Source organism: Schistocerca americana, chromosome 3 (assembly GCF_021461395.2).
Source record: "Schistocerca americana isolate TAMUIC-IGC-003095 chromosome 3, iqSchAmer2.1, whole genome shotgun sequence".
Lineage (NCBI taxonomy): Eukaryota > Metazoa > Arthropoda > Insecta > Orthoptera > Acrididae > Schistocerca > Schistocerca americana.
Window position 1 is genome coordinate 487,716,394 of NC_060121.1, and position 15,039 is coordinate 487,731,432.

Sequence of the window (15,039 nt, forward strand, 5' to 3'; positions counted from 1 at the left end):
CTACTTAAACCTAACTAACCTAAGGACATCACACACATCCACTTCCGAGGCAGGATTCGAACCTGCGACCGTAGCAGCAGCGTGGTTCCGGACTGAAGCGCCTAGAACCGCTCGCCACAGCGGCCAGCTCTCATATATCAAGTTGACTGATTTTTCCTCCACCACCATGTAATCACCCCGTACACCTGCGGGCTAGATAAGCCGGTGATCGGCACAACTGGGCGCTGCATTAATGCCATCTGTCCATCTGCACTGTGTGACGGCAAGTCAATGCAGGGTTGTGAACTAAGGACCACTGCTTGGCAGCCTAGTCACAAGTCGCCGTCACTCAAGCACCGAGTCTGTCAAGAGCCTGCCGGTGATCAAGCCGCCACCTGATGGACTGACGCCACCAGACGCAGTACCGCAGCCACTGGTACAGGATTCATCATCTTAGGCAACACCGCCATCTCCCACTAGGCTGCACACTGATCCAACTCACTCCAGCCACACGAATCTGGGACGCCGTCACTGCCGATAGCGCGAAAGTACCGATATCAAGACCGCCTGCTACGGGGCCGCCTCTCCGAGATATGCTTACAGTGGCGTCCCCTGCTTATTGCAGGCACGCTGCACAGCGCTTACTTATGATTAACAAAATACTTTTACAACATCGGCCTGCCTCCACCCTACCCCCAGCAAAGAACCACTCGCCAACGACATCCATACAAACACTTTTTTACGATTGGTTTTCCTTCATTCGCTATTCTGTTATTATTTGGTCACTGACACAGTTTAAGCGCTCAATTAAAAACTTGGCCACTAGAAACAGAGAAACTAAAAATCGAAATGTTCTCCACCTGTCCTGGTTATTATCCTGACAGTCATCGATTACTGTTCGACAAGAAACAAGCGGCATCCTTGCAGTTCCTTTTTTGAAGATTTTTTAATAGGTATAATGTTTCTTTAGGCTTGTATTCGTTCTCACATTTTTTGAGCATTCAGGATATCACAGATTCTTTGCAGCACTTTTGTACTCAAATGATACTTTTTCCTCTTTTTGTCCTTCTGATCAGTATTAACTTTGATTACGTGCATTTCCCCCTTTTTAACATAGTGCAATCCATTGCTTTCACGCTGGAGAATTCAACTTTAAGTAGAAGGTAAAAGGTCTGTCGACCACATTCTCCATCGTTTGGTTTGACATTCTCTCTATGTGGGAATGCTGCGAATATTCTCCTAGTTGCGGTTAGCAACCTTCGGCCGGACACCGCTATTGATTCTCCTTAATGGCAGTGGTGCTTTGAAACTTTCCGTCCTCGGATTTAATGTGAGCAAAGCAATATTGTAAGTAAACATTATTATAGATAAGGCGTCTATTAATTTAAAAGTTTGTGAAAGGTAGGGAGCGAGGAGCTAGTAGTGGGAGTTGCCAGGCCAAGAAAGTAATTACGTCCCAAAAGATAATTATTTTACTTCCTCAGGCCAGGACTGCATCAACACAATAAAATTATATGAATGTGGTGTCTGTTCTTTCGGACTTGTCAGGAAGAACAGAGACCAGTTTAACCCCGCAACCACTATGAGTCACGACACAGGAATTAAAGACATTTCCTGCCACCGTTCATTGATTTATATCAATGTGGCAAGTTGAAAACTAGTGCCAGACTAGGATTCGAATGTGGGTCTCCTGATTACTGGGCAAATGTGCTGACCACCACTCCATCTTGACACATTCGTCATCACAACAAACAACTCGTCAGACACAAATTCTCAGCTTGTACCACACACTACTGATGTTGTGACCCTGCTCATTATTCGCTGCATCTCAGCGATTCCTAAAAGAACTCGTGCTTCTTTGGATCTGCACTGAAGAGATCATTGGCCGTCATTACCTTAATTATACAGAGTTACAATTATTGAGCAATATGACATAAAATAGTCATAACTTCTGAACGGGATTGCTTTAGGACATTGAAACTGCGCGGTTGGCCTCGGGGCATGATGGGAATTAGTATGTTCATACATGGTTTGGTTTAGCGACGAAGCCCATTTTCATTTGCATGGGTTCGTCAGTAAGCAAGACTGGTGCATTTGGACGACTGACAGTCCGTATTTCAAGAACCTGAAGTCTCTTCACCCTCAACAGGTGACTGTGGTGTGCAATGTTCAGTCACTGAATAATCGGTGCGGTATTCCTTGATAGCACGGTGACTACCGAACGGTAGTTTGGGAAAATGATTTTATCCCCATTATCCACAAAGAACCTGATATCGACAAGATGTGGTTCATGCAAGACGGAGCTCGACCCCATCGAATGAGGAGAGTGTTTGTATCCCTGGAGGAGCACTTTGGCACCTTATTCTGGTTCTTGGGTACCCAGAGGCCAGTGGCATAGGCCTCGATTGGCCGCCATATTCTCCGGATCTGATGAGACTCCTTTTGTGGGGCTATTCTTAAAGACAAGGTGTACAGCAATAACCCAAAATCATTGCTGAGCTGAAAACAGCCTTTCAGAAGGTCATCGTCAGCATCGATGTCCCGATACCTCAGCGGGATATGCATATTTACGCTATTCATTTTTGCCACATCATCGCCAGTGATGGCAAGGATATCGAACATATTATAATCCAAATCTGAATATCTGCAGTGACGTTTATGTGTAGAATAAAGTGTAAGCACGCGGTAGTTTGTAACTGATTTACGTGTTCTTTTTCATGTGGTACAATAATTGTCATCATATATATATATCTTGTATCTGTCCTTTCTTAGGCCAGCCAGCGCAAATTATAGGCAAAATTCTCGAAATGTTCTTTCTACTGGGTTTCCTGCCGCGTGAAATCATGAAATTAAAATATGTTTAACATTCTGTTCTTCAATAAAATTCTTCCATTTTAAACTGGTAAAATGTACTGCATTATCTGTGATCATAACATTAGGTTTTTCTTTTCTTACTATATAATCTGTTAATAGACGTCTGGTAATAGCAGTGGTAGAAACTGAACGAAAGCATGTAATTTTAAATACTTTGTGAAAACATCTAACACAGCAAGGATGTATTTCATTCCTCCACGTGCTTGTGGATAGGGACCTGCAATATCTAAAGAAATTAGCTGTAATGGCCTCTTAGGTATTATTTGATGCAATTCATTCATGCTTGTGCGATTAGAATATTTGGCTTTCTGACATATGATGCATTTCCTAGTATTACTCAATACTCTTCGCCGTAAATTTGGAAAATAGCAATATTGTATAATCTTATCTGTACATTTGGTTACACCATAGTGTCCCCAAGTTCTGTGTGTAAATAAAATAAAATCATCAATATGCGCTTCAGGTAAGCAAACACACCAATGTTGTGAGTCAGGGTATCGTCGGTGAAATAGTACTTCTTTGTTTAATGTGTGCAATATTTTTCAAGATGTGGGTCTGTTCCTGCACGTAATTTATTCTTTATCTGGATCCACCTGGGACCATTGTCCTGCAATATGGCTAACTTCCTGCACATGTTTTTGTAGTGAGGTGCAAATGTACATGAGCAAAATTTTGAAATCTGATGTTTGTTCCGTCACGTCTGAAAATTCTTGTCGGCCTTGTGGCAAACGAGATAGAGCATCGGCTATAATGTTGGATTCTCCTTTTATGTATATAATATCAAAATCATATTCTTGTGGTGATGCATACCAGCGTGCAAGACGTGAATGTAATAACTTGCATGATAGCAGGAAAGAAAGAGCTTGATGATCAGTATAAAGCTTAGTACGTTTTCCCCATAGAAAGTAGCGAAACTTGCGAAATGCCCATACTATGACAAGTGTTTCGCGCTCGGTCACTGAGTGTGAGTTTTCGCATTCAGTGAGCGTGCGGCTAGAAAAACTGATAGCTTTGATGACTGTTTGTTCATTTTCTACAAGAATTTGGAATAAAAATGCTCCGAGTCCATAGGAACTTGCATCTGTTACCACGCAAAAGTCTGACGTCATGTCAGGATGAAATGGTGCATTTACTACAGCATTCTTAATAGCTTCAAAATCTGTCTGACAGATCTCTGTCCATTTCCAAATATTATTTCTTTTGAGTAAAGATAGAAGATGTGGACTGTTAAGAAGGTGGTAGGGTACAAATTTCCTGAAGCATGAAGATAGACCAAGAAAGGCTTTGAGTTGTTTACGATTCTGTGGAGATGGAAAATTCTTAATTACATCAATTTTTCTTGAGTCTGGGTAAATGCCTTCAGTTGATTTAATGTGACCAAGGAATTTGATTTTTTTTCCTCCCTAATTTCGTCTTTGATAAATTGATAGTGACACTTGCATCAGAAAATTTAATCAGGTTGCTTCAAAAGATGAACATGTTCTTCCCAAGTAGTGGTGGCAATGACAATGTCGTAAACATAAACTGTGGTCTGCGATAACAATTGTGGTCCAAGAACAGCATCTAAGGCTTCAATAAATACTCCAGCACTCACTCGTAGACCAAAGGATAGAACACAAAATTCATAACTACCTCCCTCACATAGAAATGCAGTGTATTTACGGCTGTTTTTATGGAGGTTCACCTGCCAAAACGATGAGCGGAGGTCGATATTGGTTAAATACTGTACATTATGAAATTTTAAAAGTTGTTCTTCCAAATTTATAGGTCGTGTGTTGATTGGGATTATGACTTTGCTAATTTCTCGTGCGTCCAGCACTAACCTTACACTACCATCCTCTTTATTAACTGCTAGGATCTGACTGCAATATGGTGAATGTGACCTTTCAATGATACCCCAAGCTTGCATTCTTTCAATTTATTTCAAAACTGCGGGTTTCTTTGACCAAGGAATATTATAATATGTTCTACAGTATGTTTTGTGTGGTTTAACATCCATCTCATAAGTATAGCCTCTAATAATTCCAGGTTTCTCCAGCAAATTGCTGCCAAACTTCAAGTAATTCAAGTTGTTATTCCTTCGTCAGATATTCAGATTCTGTGCATTTCTCATATAAATCATTAGGTTTAATTCCCTAAGTTACAGCTTCATTAAAAGTTAAATCACATATGTTTGTTGCTGGTGGATACACAAAATGTAACTCTTCAAACTTACCTAGTTCACTGTTTAAGTTTTTACCCTGTGTTAACTCTATTGTCAGTTGTTGTTGGTTTACGGTTAAATGACGTTTCCCTTTTCCTAAATCTATGATTGCTTGATATTAATTCAAAAAGTCAATTCCTAATATGCAATGCATAACTAATTTATCTACTACCAGAAAACTGTAATTGAGTGGTATATTTGAAAATGTGAAGTTAACTAGAGCTTGAAATTTCACGTTCTTTGATTTGTTACCGGTGGCACTTATAATGTGACAATTCTGTACTGGCCGGCCGGAGTGGCCGAGCGGTTAAAGGCGCTACAGTCTGGAACCGCACGACCGCTACGGTCGCAGGTTCGAATTCTGCCTCGGGCATGGATGTGTGTGATGTCCTTAGGTTAGTTAGGTTTAAGTAGCTCTAAGTTCTAGGGGACTTATGACCACAGCAGTTGAGTCCCATAGTGCTCAGAGCCATTTGAACCATTTTTGAATTCTGTACTGGCAATGTTTGTATGTTCATTATTTGTTTGAGTTCATTATATAAGGACATTGAAATGACACTTGCTGCTGCTCCTGTATCTAACATTACTTCCACTTCATAACTACCAATCATAACTCGTGTTATAGCCTGAATAATCTTCTTTGTTTTACCGGTACTATTAAAATCTACATCCTGATATAATGCTTTTTCTATTTTCTTACTGTCATCATATCGGAGAAAACAAATTGTCGGTTCAGTTGCGCTCTGCTCCGTATCGACCGTAACTCGAGCGCTTAGCACGGTCGTCGTTCGTTTTCCGACAAATTCGGTTGTTGCTGTGGGTTTTGGTCATTGCCCAACTCAATAATATTTACATTTCTGTCGCGTGTCACCCAAGTATCAGCTGTTTGGTTGTTGACATTACCTCGCGTCGCATTGGGAGTTCCGCTAGGTAGGAATTGAGGATTGCTGTGTTGCATGTGTCGTGGCGGTGGTCTATTGTGATTTCCCCATACATTATTTCGCCCATGACTGTAACTCGTATTGTCATTACTGTTATTCCTGCAATACATGTTTGGATGTTGTTGTATGTTATTTCTCTGAAAATACCCTGGATGATACCTGTTATCCCCTCTTCTTTGATCTCAGTAATTTCGGTTCCTTCTTCTGTTGTTATTTTGAATATAACTGTTATTGTTCTGATTGTAATTACTGTTCGGATAACCATTATAGTAATAATTACCGTTTCCGTGACAATGCTGCGAGTTGTTTCTCCTAATATTGAATGGATTTGACCCACTGCAGTGCGAATTGTTTCTTTGAGTGTTTTGTTGTGGTGTCGGAGGCGGATTCCAATAGCCTCTGTCATTTCTGTTGTGCGTACGCGAATTGCTTGGATGGATCGGATACAATTGATTGAAATTCCTGATCTCATCTCTGTAAACACCATCTATCTCATCAACATAACTGAAAATATTCTTTATGTTGTCCTCGGACACTCCTATTAATGTATCACGGTAAGGAAATGGTAAGTGGCTTTTAAGTGTTCTAATTACGTCTGGTAAATCTGCTGATTTTGTCCAATATAATGTTTTGTCTAGGTAGCGTTCAAAGTATTGACGTAAAGTCTGTTTCTCCGGGTTGTAAATTTCTGGATTGTATACTTCTCGTTTTAAACTTTGCTGTTCTGTGATCGACCAGAATTCCTCAGAAAATGCTTGTTCAAACCGTTCAAACGTTAAACATCGTCTTTTCATTGCTGCTTCCCACTTAGCTGCTCTTTCACGTAACAAATTTGTAACACGTCGAATTTTATCAGCATCTAACCAATGTCTCGGGAAAATACCGTCAAAAGAGCGGATGAAAACAATCGGATGCACTTTGTCTTTCTCATCACATGAAAATATCTGAAAGTATCCATGTCGTACTGATGTTTCATCAGCTACTCCCGATGGTATTATGCGTCCTGCATTTTGTGTCAAACTGTGCATAGTATGTGGTGATGTCTGATAGTTCAAATGGCTCTGAGCACTATGGGACTTAACATCTGAGATCATCAGTCCCCTAGAACTTAGAACTACTTAAACCTAACTAACCTAAGGACATCACACACATCCATGCCCGAGACAGGATTCGAACCTGCGACCGTAGCAGTCGCGCGGTTCCGGACTGAAGCGCCTAGAACCACTTGGCCACTGTGGCCGGCAATGTCTGATAGTAATTTTGATCTTGTGGTAGCATTGAAAATGGTTCATTGGGATTTGTATCACTCATTGGTAATCCTATTTTCGGCTGTGTGCTGGGTATAGCATTATTCGGATTCCCATTTGTGTTTTGGGTGCCTGTTATGGGTTTTGGTATCACTGACAAACTTGGTATTACATTTTCTTTAAGTTTACGTACATCTTTCTGAATATTATCTGTTTCTCCCTTTACTTGTTCCTTTGTCTTATCTAAAATGATCTGTGTCATTGTCCCAAACTTCTCATCTAAATAATCATCACACAATTTGCATTCATGTACAAGTTTCTCTGCTAGAGTTGTGTCATTCTTTAAAGATGCTACATTTGCTCTGTCTTCAAGTTGTTCTAACTTTTCCTGTAAGGATTTCTGCTCCAATGTTACATCATTTAATCTGTCTGAAAGGTCTGTAATCGTCAGGTCTGAGTGTTCTTGGTTTGTTTTTACGGAATTGTGTGACTGTCGTAATTCGTCAACTTGGGTACTGGTTTTCTGTTGTTCAAAAACTACTGTTAACAATTTCTCATTACATCGTACTAAGTCAGTTTTTGTCTCGTCACTGAATTCCATAAATACCTTCTCTTGTCTCGTAACCTTGTCTGATAAGTCAGTAAATTTCCTTCCGAGACTACTGGTGGTTTCTGTCAAGTCGGCAATTTGTCTCGATTGTTTTTCAAAATTTTGTTTTATGTCCCGTGTCAGTTCATCGAATTTAGTGTCAAATTTCCCAATGTCACGTTTTAAATTGTCGTCTAAAGCGTCAAATCTTTTGCCTAAAGTGTCAAATTTTCTGTTTTGGTCACCAAGTAACTTCAGAATCTGGTTGAGCATGTCAGAGTCCTGTGTCTTAGTTTCGTCATTTTTTCGTGTCTGATTGATGTCTGGTTCTGAAGTTGACGTTGTCAATATCGCGTTTTGTCGCGTAGTACTCACTTTCCATTCGCCTGTGTATCTGTTTAAATATAGGGGTTGTTGTCTTAACCCATCCGGTAAAATTAAGTCTTGAACATCCTCACTATTAAGTTCAAGATTCATTTGACTGTCGGACATGTTTTGCAATGTGTCACTTTCACTAAGCTCGTCCGCGGAAACAATTTCTAAGTGTCTAGCGTCCATCTTGCGATTTTCGTAATTAATTGCAAATAAAATTTTCCAATGGCAAAAAAATTTTAAAATATGATATGTTGAAATCTGAAATTTCTCTTATGGAAATGGATATTTCTATATGATTTTTAATTAGAAATTGAATTATTAAACTGGTACTGAAATTTCCCTCTCACAAGTAAATGACTGTGAATATGCTCTTCACTTATCATTTGCAATAATAGTAAATCAATTTTAACTACAATTTGGAAAAATAATTTCGAAATAAATGGATCGGAATAAAGGAAGTACAGATGGCTGCTTGAAACTGGAAAAAATGTAAATTGTTCTTCAGTCTTAGGTTGACAACGTAGCGTCAGATATACAGTTTTCAATCCAAAATTTTTCTTTCGCGTCCGTGCAAATTATTTTATGGAACGTTATCCTTTTCCTTTTTTTAAAGAAAAATTAGTTTCCTCAGCATGAAAATGAAAATTAACACCAATTAATAACAGGGAAAACAATATTGTTGTAAATTTCATGCACATAACATTACAATTGAAATGAATGAGACTTAGTCCAAATTCATTTTCTGATGCCATTAAGTGGTTAAAATTAGATAAAATGAACAAAATTTATAATAAATGCACTTGTATCAAATCCGGAGATTTTAAGTCCAGTCACCAGGACGCCAGTTGTAGTGTTTCCTTTCCTCGGGGTTCTGCCGTGAAAAAATATAAAATAGAAAATTTGATTGGGTTTTGAATTTTGATGGAATAAGTTACGGATAAGGCGGACTTCGTATTACTGATTGATATTGTGCTGTAATTTGACCGTGCATGGCAGACCTGGTCGGCAACACTACAAAAAGCGACTTTACGGAAATAGCATTAGAAACTAATTGAAATTTGCCTTATAATTTTGTTAGAAACCCAGTACTAATTACAATATAGTCTTCATGGCTGTCCTCCTAATTTCTCTTGTAGGACCGTCTGTTGAAAACTTCAAGTTGTCACTGTCATGATCAATTTACAAATGCGGCGATAACCATTTCGAATCACTATTGAAACAACTCCGTTTCGTAATATAATTTTACTCTCCACTGAAAAGCGTATTTAACACAGCGCCGAAAAATTTACCCCTTTCGTATGAAGACAAGAGAGAGAGAGTGATCAATTAGTTGTTAAAAACAAACACCTACGCAAAAGTAAATAGAAAAAAGATCAAAATTATTTATAAAAATCGGTCGCTAGCGCAGCGCTCTTCCGCATGCGCGATCGTAAATTATATCTTTGTATTGTCCTTAATGACATGTTCAAAGGAACAGACGCTAAGTTGATGCTGCAGCCACTATTAATCAAAACACAAAGGAATTAAAGTCAGTAGCTGCCAGTATATATATATAAGGCGATGATGGTCAATGATCCCTTCAATGAGTATGCGTAACAAGGTCGCACTCTATGGGAATTGCCGAGATACCCCGAGTAATGAGGCTAATGAACTACATCAGCAGTGTGATTTAGTAAGTTGAGAAATGGATCTCATGGAGGTGTGGAAGGCTAGTCCATGCTGTTGTGCTGAGCACTGTACCCCGATGACGTAGTGGTCAGCGCATCTACTTAGTAAGCGGCAGACCTGGGTTCGGTTCCCGGCGCAACTCAAATTTTCAACTTCTACAGTCGATATAAATCATTGTCTACTGGCAGCTAATGTCTTTCATTCCTTTGTGTCTAGAATGAAGTGAATTAATTAGTTGCCAAAAAGGGTATAATGAAAGAAATAACGAGAGAAATTTCGCGCCAGACCCCAAATGCTTATACAATAGGCTGAACCTAGGCCATGCAACCAAGAGCCAGCTCCAGTCACCAGCACTGTGTATGCGCAGAGCTTGACCCCTCGATAAGTTCACTTGGTAACCGGCTACACCACAACATTTAAAAAACAATTTCTCAATATACTCCCCTTGCACAATGGGACATATATGTTTAACATTTCCTAGATATTCAAACTTCAGAAACATCAGTACTCTGCTGCATTAACAAGGCCTCTATGCTTTAGTATAGAGAACAGAATTAATAACATAAATAAAACTATCAGTCCTAACTAATAAAATAAAATAGTGGTTAAAATGCAGAAAATACAGAACAGAAATTAATGAAATTACAACTGCTAACTTTAGAAAAGTCAAGATGAAAGTAATAAATTCGTTTGTTTCCAAAAAGACAGAACAAGCCTCAATCAACCCCAAGTCCAAACGGCGTCTATTTTGAAGAGAAATCAATAGAAGGGCCTAGTCACACACCTTATACGATGTCAGAAAGCCTACTGTGACTATGTCGCATTACCCCATCGTTAGAGACACTGATGAACTTTGGCAGCCAAGAAACACGAGCCAGAATTAGTCTCATCAAAACACCAGCTACTGTTTGCAGAACACAAGAACGTTGAAATCGGATGTTCAGAAACGTTACCACCAACTTTAATTTTTTGGTGATGCGAGTCGGCAGCAGCAAGTTCCTTAGTCCGTCCAGCTTTCCTCTGCCACTAGCGTTTGCTCTCTGGTTGCCACATGTCCTTGCCTTGCACTTGTACCCTGCAGTCCGAACTCAAAAAAGGAACGAATGTCAACCTGCGCGGTGAGCCCTGCAAAAGACCACAGGCGGACAGGCCACGCAATCTGGCGGGACAGACTGCACCGACTACAAGGGAACTACTACAGATAACGGAGGAAAACGTGTATCGTCATGAACCAGCGCGGCTCGGTATGTTGTTGTTGTTGAAGTCTTCAGTCCTGAGACTGGTTTGATGCAGCTCGCCACGCTACTCTATCCTGTGCAAGCTTCTGCATCTCACAGTACCTAGTGCAACCTACATCCTTTTGAATCTGTTTAGTGTATTCATCTCTTGGTCCCCCCTCTACGATTTTTACCCTCCACGCTGCCCTCCAATACTAAATTTGTGATCCCTTGATGCCTAAGAACATGTCCTACCTACCGATCCCTTCTTCTAGTCAAGTTGTGCCACAAACTCCTCTTCTCCCCAATCCTATTCAGTACTTCCTCATTACTTATGTGATCTACCCATCTAATCTTCAGCATTCTTCTGTAGCACCACATTTGAAAAGCTTCTATTCTCTTCTTGTCCAAACTATTTATTTTCCATGTTTCACTTCCATACATGGCTGCACTCCATACAAATACTTTCAGAAACGACTTCCTGACACTTAAATCAATACTGGATGTTAACAAATTTCTCTTCTTCAGAAACGCTTTCCTTGCCATTGCCAGTCTACATTTTATATCCTCTCTACTTCGACCATCATCAGATATTTTGCCCCCCAAATAGCTAAACTCCTTTACTACTTTAAGTGTCTCATTTCCTAATCTAATTCCCTCAGCATCACCCGACTTAATTCGACTACATTCCATTATCCTCGTTTTGCATTTGTTGATGTTCATCTTATATTCTCCTTTTAAGTCACTGTCCATTCCGTTCAGCTGCTCTTCCAATCCTTTGCTGTCTCTGACAGAATTACAATGTCATCGGCGAACCTTAAGGTTTTTATTTCTTCTCCATGGATTTTAATACCTACTCCGAATTTTTCTTTTGTTTCCTTTACTGCTTGCTCAATATACAGATTGAATAACATCGTGGAGAGGCTACAACCCTGTCTCACTCCCTTCCCAACCGCTGCTTCCCTCTCATGCCCCTCGACCCTTATAACTACCATCTGGTTTCTGTACAAATTGTAAATAGCCATTCGCTCCCTGTATTTTACCCCTGCCACCTTCAGAATTTGAAAGAGAGTATTCCAGTCAACATTGTCAAAAGCTTTCTCTAAGTCTACAAATGCTAGAAACGTAGGTTTGCCCTTCCTTAATCTGTTTTCTAAGATAAGTCGTTGCCTCACGTATTCCAACATTTCTATGGAATCGAAACTGATCTTCCCCAAGGTCGGCTTCTACCAGTTTTTCCATTCGTCTGTAAAGAACTCGCGTTAGTATTTTGCAGCCGTGACTTATTAACTGATAGTTCGGTAATTTTCACATCTGTCAACGCCTGCTTTCTTTGGGATTGGAATTATTATATTCTTCTTGAAGTCTGAGGGTATTTCGCCTGTCTCATACATTTTGCTCACCAGATGGTAGAGTTTTGTCAGCACTGGCTCTCCCAAGGCTGTCAGTAGTTCTAATGGAATGTTGTCTACTCCCAGGGCCTTGTTTCGACTCAGGTCTTTCAGTGCTCTGTCAAACTCTTCACGCAGTATCATATCTCCCATTTCATCTTATCTACATCCTCTTCCATTTCCATAATATTGTCCTCAAGTACGTCGCCCTTGCATAGACCCTCTATATACTCTTCCACCTTTCAGCTTTCCCTTCTTTGCTTAGATCTGGGTTTCCATCTGAGCTCTTGATATTCATACAAGTCGTTCTCTTTTCTCCATAGGTCTCCTTAATTTTCCTGTAGGCAGTATCTATCTTACCTCTAGTGTGATAAGCCTCTACATCCTTACATTTGTCCTCTAGCCATACCTGCTTAGCCATTTTGCACTTCCTGTCGATCTCATTTTTGAGAAGTTTGTATTCCTTTTTGCCTGTTTCATTTACTGCATTTTTATATTTTCTCCTTTCGTCAATTAAATTCAATATTTCTTCCGTCACCGAAGGATTTCCATTAGCCCTCGTATTTTTACCTACTTGATCCTCTGCTGCCTTCACTACTTCATCCCTCAAAGCTACCCATTCTTCTTCTACTGTATTTCTTTCCCACGTTCTTGTCAATTGTTCCCTTATGCTCTCCCTTATACTCTGTGCAACCGACGGTTTAGTCAGTTTATCCAGGTCCCATCTCCTTAAATTCCCACCTTTTTGCAGTTTCTTCAGTTTTAATCTACAGTTCATAACCAATAGATTGTGGTCAGAGTCCACATCTGCCCCTGGAAATGTCTTACAATTTAAAACCTGGTTCCTAAATCTCTGTCTTACCACTATATAACCTATCTGATACCTTTTAGTATCTCCAGGGTTCTTTCATGTATACATACTTCTTTGATGATTCTTGAACCAAGTGTTAGCTATGATTAAGTTATGCTCTGCGCCAAATTCTACCAGGCGGCTTCCTCTTTCATTTCCTAGCCCCAATCCATATTCACCTACTACTTTTCCTCCTCTCCCTTTTCCTACTACCGAATTCCAGTCACCCATGACTATTAAATTTTCGTCTCCCTTTACTATCTGAATAATTTCTTTTATTTCATCATACATTTTTTCAATTTCTTCCTCATATGCAGAGCTAATTCGCATATAGACTTGTACTGCTGTAGTAGGCGTGGGCTTCGTGTCTATCTCGGCCACAACAATGCGTTCGCTGGGCTGTTTGTAGTAGCTTACCCGCATTCCTATTGTTTTATTAATTATTAAACCTACTCCTGTATTACCCCTATTTGATTTTGTGTTTATAACCCTGTAGTCACCTGACCAGAAGTCTTGTTCCTCCTGCCACCGAACTTCACTAATTCCCACTATATCCAACTTTAACCTATCCATTTCCCTTTTTAAATGTTCTAACCTACCTGCCCGATTAAGGGATCTGACATTCCACTCACCGATCCGTAGAACGCCAGTTATCTTTCTCCTGATAATGACGTCCTCTTGAGTAGTCCCCGCCCGGCGATCCGAATGGGGGACTATTTTACCTCCGGAATATTTTACCCAAGAGGACGCCATCATCATTTATCCATACAGTAAAGCTGCATGCCCTCGGGAAAAATTTCGGCCGTTGTTTCCCCTTGCTTTCAGCAGTTCGCAGTACCAGCACAGCGAGGCCGTTTTGGTTAGTGTTACAAGGCCAGATCAGTCAATCATCCAGACTGTTGCCCCTGCAACTATTGAAAAGGCTGCTGCCCCTCTTCAGGAACCACACGTTCGTCTGGCCTCTCAGCAGATACCCCTCCGTTGTGGTTGCACCTACGGTACGGCCATCTGTATCGCTGAGGCACGCAAGCCTCCCCTTCAACGGCAAGGTCTATGGTTCACGGCTCGGTATACACGAGGCATTTGTCTGTGTGGTAGAACAAAAACACCACTGATGTTCTTCAGGTGTTATTTCAAGATGTCAACAACCAGATGCACAAAAGATATTTTATTTCTGTACTAGATTCAGGCACCTTGTGGCCTTCTTCAGAAGACTGTAATTCTTCTGAAGATAGGCACTACGTGCCTGAAAATGGTAAAGAAATAAAATTTCTTTTGCTCAACTAATTGCTGCTTCTTTCAACTAAGAGACATACAGTTGCTGAAGACTGTCGAAATACTTTCTTCCGGATTACATTCAGTGTTGGATGTTTACGTTTTCAGACAGATCATATACCAAGCGCTCGCTGAAAGTGACATCATTAAACGTCGTATGACTACTTCGCTGAGTAGTTCTTTAGATGGCTGCATATATCTTTTTGTTACAATACAAAATGAGCATATTCTAAGCTTCTTAAATGGGCATTAGCACTCGTTTTAACAAATACGTCCAATCTTTGCGTTCATTACCTCCCACGAACACCAAAGATGATGTTATAACATCATTATTTGTTACTATGTAGCAAATGTAATCTCTGAAGGTAATGACCAGATTTTAAGTTTCTGTCACTTCGGAATTTTCACTGAGCCATAAATTTCTACTATT